The following is a 10,998-nucleotide window of genomic DNA, read 5'->3' on the forward strand; positions in this document are numbered from 1 at the left end:
TCACCAATGCATTGTAGGGATCTTTCCATATTGGCACATATAGATCACTTTCATTTCTGTAAGAGCTGCCAGGTAATCCTTAGAAATTTGTCATAAGTATTTAACCAGTCTCATATTGTTGGACACTTGAATGGTTTCTAGTTTTTAGCTCTTATAATATTGCCATGAACATCCTTCGGTGGAAGTATCTAACCCAAGTTGCCTGGTTTAAAAATCCCTACTCTGTTACTTACTGTGTAACCTTGAGCAAGTCTCTTGATCTCTTCACCTTCAGTTTACTCATCTGTAAAATGGGCACAGAACCTTCTTCATTATGTCATGTTGAGGATTAAATGAGATGATCCACATAAAACATTTTTCAGCCCACCTTCACATAGTAAGCACTCAATAAATGTCAAGTCTTCTAATTGTTTATAATTCCCTTGGGGTAATTTTCCACTAGTGAGATTTCTGGGTCAAGGCACATGCAGTTTTCATTTTAATAGATACAAATTGCCTTCCAAAAAAGGTGTACAAATTTAAGTGCTACTGATAGTGTTTGAGAGTAGCTATTTCTCTGAAATGGGAATCATCAACTTTTGACCTTTTCTCCAGTCTGAGAGTTTTAATATCTTATTGTTGTTTTGACTTGCATCTCTTTAATGTGAATTAGATGGAACATTTGTGTTTCTTTTACTTGCTTACCCAGTTTTCTATTGGGTTATTGTTCTTTTCCTTAGGTTTCTATTAGCCCACTGTAAGGAGATTGACTTCTATCATCTGTAATAAAGAATTTTCTGCTTGCGTTTGGTCTTATGATTTTATATGTAGTAATTTGGGAGAGTCCATTCATGAATTTTAATTTTTCCAGTAGTAAAATACATCAGTCTTTTCCTTAACAGTCTCTGGAGTCTGCTTCCTGCTTGGAAAGTCTTCCCTAAACAAAAGTGTACGTAAAAAATCATTCATGCTTCTTTTTACAGCTTCCATGGATTCATTGATTCTCTGCTCCAGATGGTATTTATTTTGATGTAAGAAGTAAGATGAGAAGGAATTTTTTTTTAATGGTTGCTGGTTTTCCCCCAAGACATTTGCTGAATTCTATTTCTTTTTTCTTGTGTTTGAAATGCCACCCTTAAATTCCCATATGTATTTTGTGTCTCATGCCTCTGTGCACTTTCCACTCTGTTTCACTGAAGTGCTTATCCTATACTATCCTGTTTTAATTTGAATAACTTTATAATAGGTTTTAATATGGTTGGGTCAGTGACCCATCTCTACTCTTTTACTTCCAAATTTCATTGGCCCATCTCACATTTTTATTTCCAACATTTCTTTTATTACAAACTAGAAGCCAGATGAATTCTAGAGTTTTTTGGTTAGGTTTCCCCCCCAAATCTTGATGGTATACTATTTTGAGATTGCTCTGAATTTATAATTAATTTAAGGCAGTCAAATTATAGTTTTGAGTCATCCTATCCAAAAGTAATGTGTGTGTTCCTATTCAGTCAAATCCTCTTTTATGTCTTCCAGTAGAATTGGGAGATTTTGTTCACATAGATCCTGAAAATTTCCTTTAAGGCTTATACCAAGGTAATGTATCTTTTTTTATTATTTTTGAAAATATGATCTTTACTTCCTTTATATATAAAGGTATATATATACATATATATAATATTTAGAAAAGCTACTGATTTTTGTATGTTAATGGTATAACTTGACACTCCACTCATGTTTCTAAAAGGTTTTCAGCTCTTCTAAAATCAGGAATGGGTGTGGGTATTGAATTGCCTTTCTTGGGGTGCTGATCTAGTAGTTGCTCTTTGCTCTGTTAAACTGATCATATTAGTTTCTTACTATTGGACTAGCCTGGCATTCAGGGAGCCAGCTCCTCTTGGTCACAATGTGTTATTTTAAAGTTTACTGACAAATTTCTTTTTTGTTGAATATTTTAGCATGGATTTTATTAAAATATTTTTCTACAGTTTTCTATTTTGTGTTCTAAATGTTTTTTGTATAAATATTGTGTAGAGTTGATAAAGAAAAATTTGAAGGATTCTTTCTTTTCTTGTTCCTCTTTTACTTTACTGTTTCACTTATTTTTTTTATTGTTTGCTCTGAGTATTGCATTCTACAGGCATAATTTATCACTAGTTTTGATATTTTACAAATTCGAGTGACGTGCGAGAATCTTATTTACCTCTATGTCCCTTTACCATCCCCCATTTTTAATTGTTTTAAATATTTCCTCTATATACTTTGAGAATCACATCAGATAATGTTAGAATTTTTGCTCCAATCCTCAAACATAATTTAGCAAAGTTGAACAGAAAAGCCTCCATTGTATTTACCTATATCCTTTCTATTGTTTCTCTTCTGTTCTGGAGTTCTAAGATTCCTTCTTTTCGTGTCTTTCTGTTTCAAGGACTCCCGTTAGCCATTTTTTAGGGTAGGTGCTGATAATATTTTCTTATTTCTTTTACCTAAGAATATTTTGATTTTCCCTGCATTTCTGAAGGATATTTTCACTGAATATAGAATATAGAATAAATATATAACTACATAACTATCAAATTATAGTTATTTTCTTTCAGCAAGTGAAAACTTTTGTGTCACTTCCTTCTGTTCTTCATGGTTTCTGATGAGAAATCTGCTGTGATTCGAATTATCTATCCTCTATTGGTAGGTATCATTTGTGCTTGCTGCTTTAAGAATTTTTACTTTGTCTTTAGTTTTCAAAAGTTTGATTATGACTTGTGTTGATATGAATTTCTTTGGGTTTATCCTGTATTGTGTTTGCTCAGCTTCTTAAATCTGTATGTTATGTCTTTTGCTGAATTTGAGAAATTTTCAGTCAATATTTATTTGAATGCTTTTTCAGCACCTTTCTTTTTCTCCTTTCCACCTGGGATTCTGATGACAAAAATGTTAGCTCTTTCATTAGACTCCAACAGGCCCCTGAGGCTACCTACATTCATGGTTTTGGTTTTGGTTTTGGTTTTCTTCACTCTATTTTCTCTTTGTTGTTCAGACTGGACAGTTCCTACTGTATTAATTTCCAGATCATGAATTCTCTCCATTCTGTTGTTGAGAGAAACAGCATAAAACTCCACTGAGTTTTTAAATTTTGGTTAGTGTAATTTTTAATTCTAAGATTTCCACTTGGTTTTCCTTTATATTTTCTGTTACTTCGATGAGACTTTCTCATGCTTCCCTTTGTTTCAAGTATGTTTGTAACTGCTCCTTGAAGCACTTTTTTATTGAGAACTGCTTTAAAATCCTTGTCAAGAAGTAAATAATAAAATGAAAGTAGAAGTGAATAAAAGTGAAAACAAAAACAATAAGAAAAAATCAATGAAACAAAAAGCTGATTCTTTGAAAAAAATCAGTAAAATTGAAAGACTTCTTGAAAGACTAAAAAGGACAAAAAGAATATATACAAATAATATCAGGAATGATAGAGGTGCTACATAGACCTTGAATCTCTTTTTTAAAAAGGCAGTAAGAGACTACTGTAAACAACGTTATTTCATAAATTCAATAACTCAGAAGAAATGGACCAATTCCTTGAAAACAGCAACCTACTAACAACACTTAGCCAAGGTAAAACAGATAAGTTGAGTAGCACTGTATTTATAAAAGAAATAGAATTTATAATTTAAAAGCTTCCAAAAAAGAAATATGCTATCCCATATACTTTGACTGGGGAGTATTACCAAACATTTTTATAGATTAACACCAGGTCCTCACCGTGAGACACAGCCTCGCACCGCCTCTGCAGGAGACCCTCCAACACTAGCAGATACACCAGAAATACATCTACACGTGGAACAACTCCTACAGAACACCCACTGAACGCTGGCAGAAGACCTCAGACCTCCCAAAAAGCAAGAAACTCCCCACGTACCTGGGTAGGGCAAAAGAAAAAAGAATAAACAGAGACAAAAGAATAGGGACGAGACCTGCACCAGTGGGAGGGAGCTGTGAAGGAGGAAAAGTTTCCACACACTAGGAAGCCCCTTCGCGGGCGTAGACTGCGTTGGTGCAGGGAGAAAGCTTCGGGGCCGCGGAGGAGAGCGCAGCAACAGGGGTGTGGAGGGCAAAGCGGAGAGATTCCTGCACAGAGGATCAGGTCTGACCGGCACTCACTAGCCCGAGAGGCTTGTCTGCTCAAACGCCGGGGTGGGCGGGCCTGGGAGCTGAGGCTCAGGCTTCGGTCGGAGCGCAGGCAGAGGACTGGGGTTGGCGGCGTGAACTCAGCCTGCAGGGGGTTAGTGCACCACGGCTAGCTGGGAGGGAGTCCGGGGAAAAGTCTGGACCTGCCGAAGAAGCAAGAGAGTTTTTCTTCCCTCTTTGTTTCCTGGTGCGCAAGGAGAGGGGATTAAGAGCGCTCCTTAAAGGAGCGCCAGAGGCGGGTGCGAGCTGCGGCTAACAGCGCGGACCTCAGAGACGGGTATGAGATGCTAAGGCTGCTGCTGCCACCACCAAGAAGCCTGTGTGCGAGCACAGGTCACTCTCCACACCTCCCCACCCGGGAGCCTGTGCAGCCCGCCACTGCCAGGGTCCCAGGATCCAGGGACAACTTCCCCAGGAGAACGCACGGCGCGCCTCAGACTGGGGCAATGTCACGCCGGCCTCTGCCCCGGCAGGCTCACCCCGCATCCTCACCCCTCCCTTCACCCAGCCTGAGTGAGCGAGAGTCCCCGAAGCAGCTGCTCCTTTAACCCCGTCCTGTCTGAGCAAAGAACAGACACTCTCCGGCGACCTACATGCAGAGGCGGGGCCAAATCCAAAGCTGAGGCCTGGGAGCTGTGCGAACAAAGAAGAGAAAGGGAAATCTCTCCCAGCAGCCTCAGAAGCAGTGGATTAAAGCTCCACAATCAACCTGATGTACCCTGCATCTGTGGAATACATAAATAGACAACGAATCATCCCAAATTGAGGAGGTGGACTTTGAGAGCAAGACTTATTATTTTTTCCCCTTTTCCTCTTTTTGTGAGTGTGTATGTGTATGCTTCTGTGTGAGATTTGGTCTGTATAGCTTAGCTGTCACCATTTGACCTAGGGTTCTATCCGTCCGTTTTTGTTGTTGCTCTTTCTTTTAAAAAAATTTTTTTTTCCTTAATAATTATTTTTTATTTTAATAACTTTATTTTATTTTATCTTTATTTTATTTTATCCTCTTTCCTCTTTCTTTCTTTCTTTTCTTTCTTCCTTCCTTCCTTCCTTCCTTCCTTTTCTGCTTTCTTTCTTTTTCTTTTCTTTCTTTCTTTCTTTCTTTCTTTCTTTCTTTCTAATTCTTCTCCCTTTTATTCTGAGCTGTGTGGATGAAAGGCTCTTGGTGCTGCACCCAGGAGTCAGTGCTGTGCCTCTGAGATGGGAGAGACAACTTCAGGACACTGGTCCACAAGAGACCTCCCAGCTCCACATAATATCGAATGGGAAAAATCTCCCAGAGATCTCCATCTCAACACCAGTACCCAGCTTCACTCAACGACCAGCAAGCTACAGTGCTGGACACCCTATGCCAAACAACTAGAAAGACAGCAACACAACCACACCCATTAGCAGAGAGGCTGCCTAAAATCATAATAAGGCCACAGACACCCCAGAACACACCACCAGAAGTGGACCTGACCACCAGAAAGACAAGATCCACCTTCATCCTCTAGAACACAGGCACTAGTCCCCTCCACCAGGAAGCCTACACCACCCACTGAACCAACTTTAGCCACTGGAGCCAGACACCAAAAACAACGGGAACTACGAACCTGCAGCCTGCAAAAAGGAGACCCCAAACACAGTAAGATAAGGAAAATGAGAAGACAGAAAAACAAACAGCAGGTGAAGGAGCAAGATAAGAACCCACCAGACCTAACAAATGAAGAGGAAATAGGCAGTCTACCTGAAAAAGAATTCAGAATAATGATAGTAAAGATGATCCAAAATCTTGGAAATAGAATAGAGAAAATGCAAGAAACATTTAACAAGGACCTAGAAGAACTAAAGATGAAACAAGCAATGATGAACAACACAATAAGTGAAATTAAAAATACTCTAGATGGGATCAATAGCAGAATAAGTGAGACAGAAGAACGGATAAGTGACCTGGAGGATAAAATAGTGGAAATAACTACTGCAGAGCAGAATAAAGAGAAAAGAATGAAAAGACCTGAGGACAGTCTCAGAGACATCCGGGACAAGATTAAACGCACCAACATTCGAATTGTAGGTGTTCCAGAAGAGGAAGAGAAAAAGAAAGGGACTGAGAAAATATTTGAAGAGATTATAGTTGAAAACTTCCCTAATATGGGAAAGGAAATTGTTAATCAAGTCCAGGAATCACAGAGAGTCCCATACAGGATAAATCCAAGGAGAAATACGCCAAGACACATATTAATCAAACTGTCAAAAATAAAATACAAAGAAAACATATTAAAAGCAGCAAGGGAAAAACAACAAATAACACACAAGGGAATCCCCATAAGGTTAACAGCTGATCTTTCAACAGAAACTCTGCAAGCCAGAAGGGACTGGCAGGACATATTTAAAGTGATGAAGGAGAAAAACCTACAACCAACATTACTCTACCCAGCAAGGATCTCATTCAGATTTGATGGAGAAATTGAAAACCTTACAGACAAGCAAAAGCTGAGAGAGTTCAGCACGACCAAACCAGCTTTACAACAAATGCTAAAGGAACTTCTCTAGGCAAGAAACACAAGAGAAGGAAAAGACCTACAATAACAAACCCAAAACAATTAAGAAAATGGTAATAGGAACATACATATCAATAATTACCTTAAAGGTAAATGGATTAAAGGCTCCCACCAAAAGACACAGACTGGCTGAATGGATACAAAAACAAGACCCATATATATGCTGTCTACAAGAGACCCACTTCAGACCTAGAGACACATACAGATTGAAAGTAAGGGGATGGAAAAAGATGTTCCATGCAAATGGAAACCAAAAGAAAGCTAGAGTAGCAATTCTCATATCAGACAAAATAGACTTTAAAATAAAGACTACTAGAAGAGACAAAGAAGGACACTACATAATGATCAAGGGATCGATCCAAGAAGATATAACAATTGTAAATATTTATGCACCCAACATAGGAGCACCTCAATACATAAGGCAAATACTAACAGCCATAAAAGGAGAAATCGACAGTAACACATTCATAGTAGGGGACTTTAACACCCCACTTTCACCAATGGACAGATCATGCAAAATGAAAATAAATAAGGAAGCACAAGCTTTAAATGATACATTAAAGAAGATGGACTTAATTGATATTTATAGGACATTCCATCCAAAAACAACAGAATACACATTTTCTCAACTGCTCATGGAACATTCTCCAGGATAGATCATACCTTGTGCACAAATCAAGACTTGGTAAATATAAGAAAATTGAAATTTTGTCAAGTATCTATTCTGACCACAATGCTATGAGACTAGATATCAATTACAGGAAAAGATATGTAAAAAATACAAACACATGGAGGCTAAACAATACACTACTTACTAATGAAGTGATCATTGAAGAAATCAAAGAGGAAATAAAAAAATACCTAGAAACAAATGACAATGGAGACACGACAACCCAAAACCTATGGGATGCAGCAAAAGCAGTTCTAAGAGGGAAGTTTATAGCAATACAATCCTACCTCAAGAAACAGGAAACATATCGAATAAACAATGTAACCTTGCACCTAAAGCAATTAGAGAAAGAAGAACAAAAACCCCCAAAGTTAGCAGAAGGTAAGAAATCATAAAGATCAGATCAGAAATAAATGAAAAAGAACTGAAGGAAACGATAGCAAAGATCAATAAAACTAAAAGCTGGTTCTTTGAGAAGATAAACAAAACTGATAAACCATTAGCCAGACTCATCAAGAAAAAAAGGGAGAAGACTCAATTCAATAGAATTAGAAATGAAAAAGGAGAAGTAACAACTGACACTGCAGAAATACAAAAGATCATGAGAGATTACTACAAGCAACTCTATGCCAATAAAATGGACAACCTGGAAGAAATGGACAAATTCTTAGAAGAGCAAAACCTGAAAAGACTGAATCAGGAAGAAATAGAAAATATGAACAGACCAATCACAAGCACTGAAATTGAAACTGCGATTAAAAATCTTCCAACAAACAAAAGCCCAGGACCAGATGGCTTCACAGGTGAATTCTATCAAACATTTAGAAAAAGCTAACACCTATCCTTCTCACACTCTTCCAAAATATAGCAGAGGGAGAAACATGCCCAAACTCATTCTATGAAGCCACCATCACTCTGATGCCAAAACCAGACAAGGATGTCAAAAAGAAAGAAAACTACAGGCCAATATCACTGATGAACATAGATGCAAAAATCCTCAACAAAATACTAGCAAACAGAATCCAACAGCACATTAAAAGGATCATACACCATGATCAAGTGGGGCTTATTCCAGGAATGCAAGGATTCTTCAGTATATGCAAATCAATCAATGTGATACACCATATTAAAAGTTGAAGGAGAAAAACCATATGATCATCTCAATAGATGCAGAGAAAGCTTTCGACAAAATTCAACACCCATTTATGATAAAAACCCTCCAGAAAGTAGGCATAGAGGGAACTTTCCTCAACATAATAAAGGCCATATATGACAAACCCACAGCCAACATCGTCCTCAATGGTGAAAAACGGAAAGCATTTCCACTAAGATCAGGAGCAAGACAAGGTTGCCCACTCTCACCACTCTTATTCAACATAGTGTTGGAAGTTTCAGCAATCAGAGAAGAAAAGGAAACAAAAGGAATCCAAATCGGAAAAGAAGAAGTAAAGCTGTCAGTGTTTGCAAATGACCTGATATTATACATAGTGAATTCTAAAGATGCTACCGGAAAACTACTAGAGCTAATCAATGACTTTGGTAAAGTAGCAGGATACAAAATTAATCACAGAACTCTCTGGCATTCCTATACACTAATGATGAAAAATCTGAAAGTGAAATCAAGAAAACACTCCCATTTACCATTGCAACAAAAGGAATAAAATATCTAGGAATAAACCTACCTAAGGAGACAAAAGACCTGTATGAAGAAAATTATAAGACACTGATGAAAGAAATTAAAGATGATACAAATAGATGGAGAGATATACCATGTTCTTGGATTGGAAGAATCAACATTGTGAAAATGACTCTACTACCCAAAGCAATCTACTGATTCAATGCAATCCCTATCAAACTACCACTGGCATTTTTCACAGAACGAGAACAAAAAATTTCACAATTTGTATGGAAACACAAAAGACCCCGAATAGCCAAAGCAATTTTGAGAACGAAAATGGAGCTGGAGGAATCAGGCTCCATGACTTCAGACTATACTACAAAGCTACAGTAATCAAGATGGTATGGTACTGGCCAAAACCAGAAATAGATCAATGGAACAGGATAGAAAACCCGAAGGTAAACCCATGCACATATGGTCACCTTATCTTTGATAAAGGAGGCAGGAATGTACAGTGGAGAAAGGACAGCCTCTTCTATAAGTGGTGCTGGGAAAACTGGACAGGTACGTGTAAAAGTATGAGATTAAAACACTCCCTAACACCATACACAAAAGTGAGTTCAAAATGGATTAAAGACCTAAATGTAAGGCCAGAAACTCTCAAACTCTTAGAGGAACACAGGCAGAACACTCTATGACATTAATCACAGCAAGATCCTTTTTGACCCACCTCCTAGAGAAATGGAAATAAAAACAAAAATAAACAAATGGGACCTAATGAAACTTAAAAGCTTTTGCACAGCAAAGGAAACCATAAACAAGACCAAAAGACAACCCTCAGAATGGGAGAAAATATTTGCAAATGAAGCAATTGACAAAAGAATAATCTCCAAAATTGACAAGCAGCTCATGCAGCTCAATAACAAAAAAACAAACAACCCAATCCAAAAATGGGCAGCAGAACTAAATAGGCATTTCTCCAAAGAAGATATACAGACTGCCAACAAACACATGAAAGAATGCTCAACATCATTAATCATTAGAGAAATGCAAATCAAAACTACAATGAAATATCATCTCACACCAGTCAGAATGGCCATCATCAAAAAATCTAGAAACATTAAACGCTGGAGAGGGTGTGGAGAAAAGGGAACCCTCTTGCACTGCTGGTGGGAATGTGAATTGGTACAGCCACTATTGAGAACAGTATGGAGGTTCCTTTAAAAACTTCAAATAGAACTACCGTATGACTCAGCAATCCCACTACTGGGCATATACCCTGAGAAAACTATAATTCAAAAAGTCATGTACCAAAATGTTCATTGCAGCTCTATTTACAATAGCCAGGAGATGGGAACAGCCTAAGTATCCATCATCGGATGAATGGATAAGGAATATGTGGCATATATATACAATGGAATATTACTCAGCCATAAAAAGAAATGAAATTGAGCTATTTGTAATGAGGTGGATGGACTTAGAGTCTGTCATACAGAGTGAAGTAAGTCAGAAAGAGAAAGACTAATACCGTATGCTAACACATATATATGGAATTTAAGAAAAAAAAATGACATGAAGAACCTAGGGGTAAGACAAGAATAAAGACACAGAACTACTAGAGAATACACTTGAGGATATGGGGAGGGGGAAGGGTAAGCTGTGACACAGCGAAAGAGTGGCATGACGTATATACACTACCAAAGGTAAAATAGATAGCTAGTGGGAAGCAGCCGCATAGCACAGGGAGATCAGCTTGGTGCTTTGTGACCACCTAGAGGGGTGGGATAGGGAGGGTGGGAGGGAGGGAGATGCAAGAGGGAAGAGATATGGGAACATATGTGTATGTATAACAGATTCACTTTGATATAAGGCAGAAACTAACACACCATTGTAAAGCAATTATACTCCAATAAAGATGTAAAAAAAAAAAGTTTAACACCAATTTTACACAGTCTCCTCCAGCAAAATAGGAAGCCAAGAACACTTCTGAACTCATTATATGAAACCAATAT

The sequence above is a fragment of the Hyperoodon ampullatus genome, assembly GCF_949752795.1.
Source record: "Hyperoodon ampullatus genome assembly, chromosome: 3".
Taxonomy (NCBI): domain Eukaryota; kingdom Metazoa; phylum Chordata; class Mammalia; order Artiodactyla; family Ziphiidae; genus Hyperoodon; species Hyperoodon ampullatus.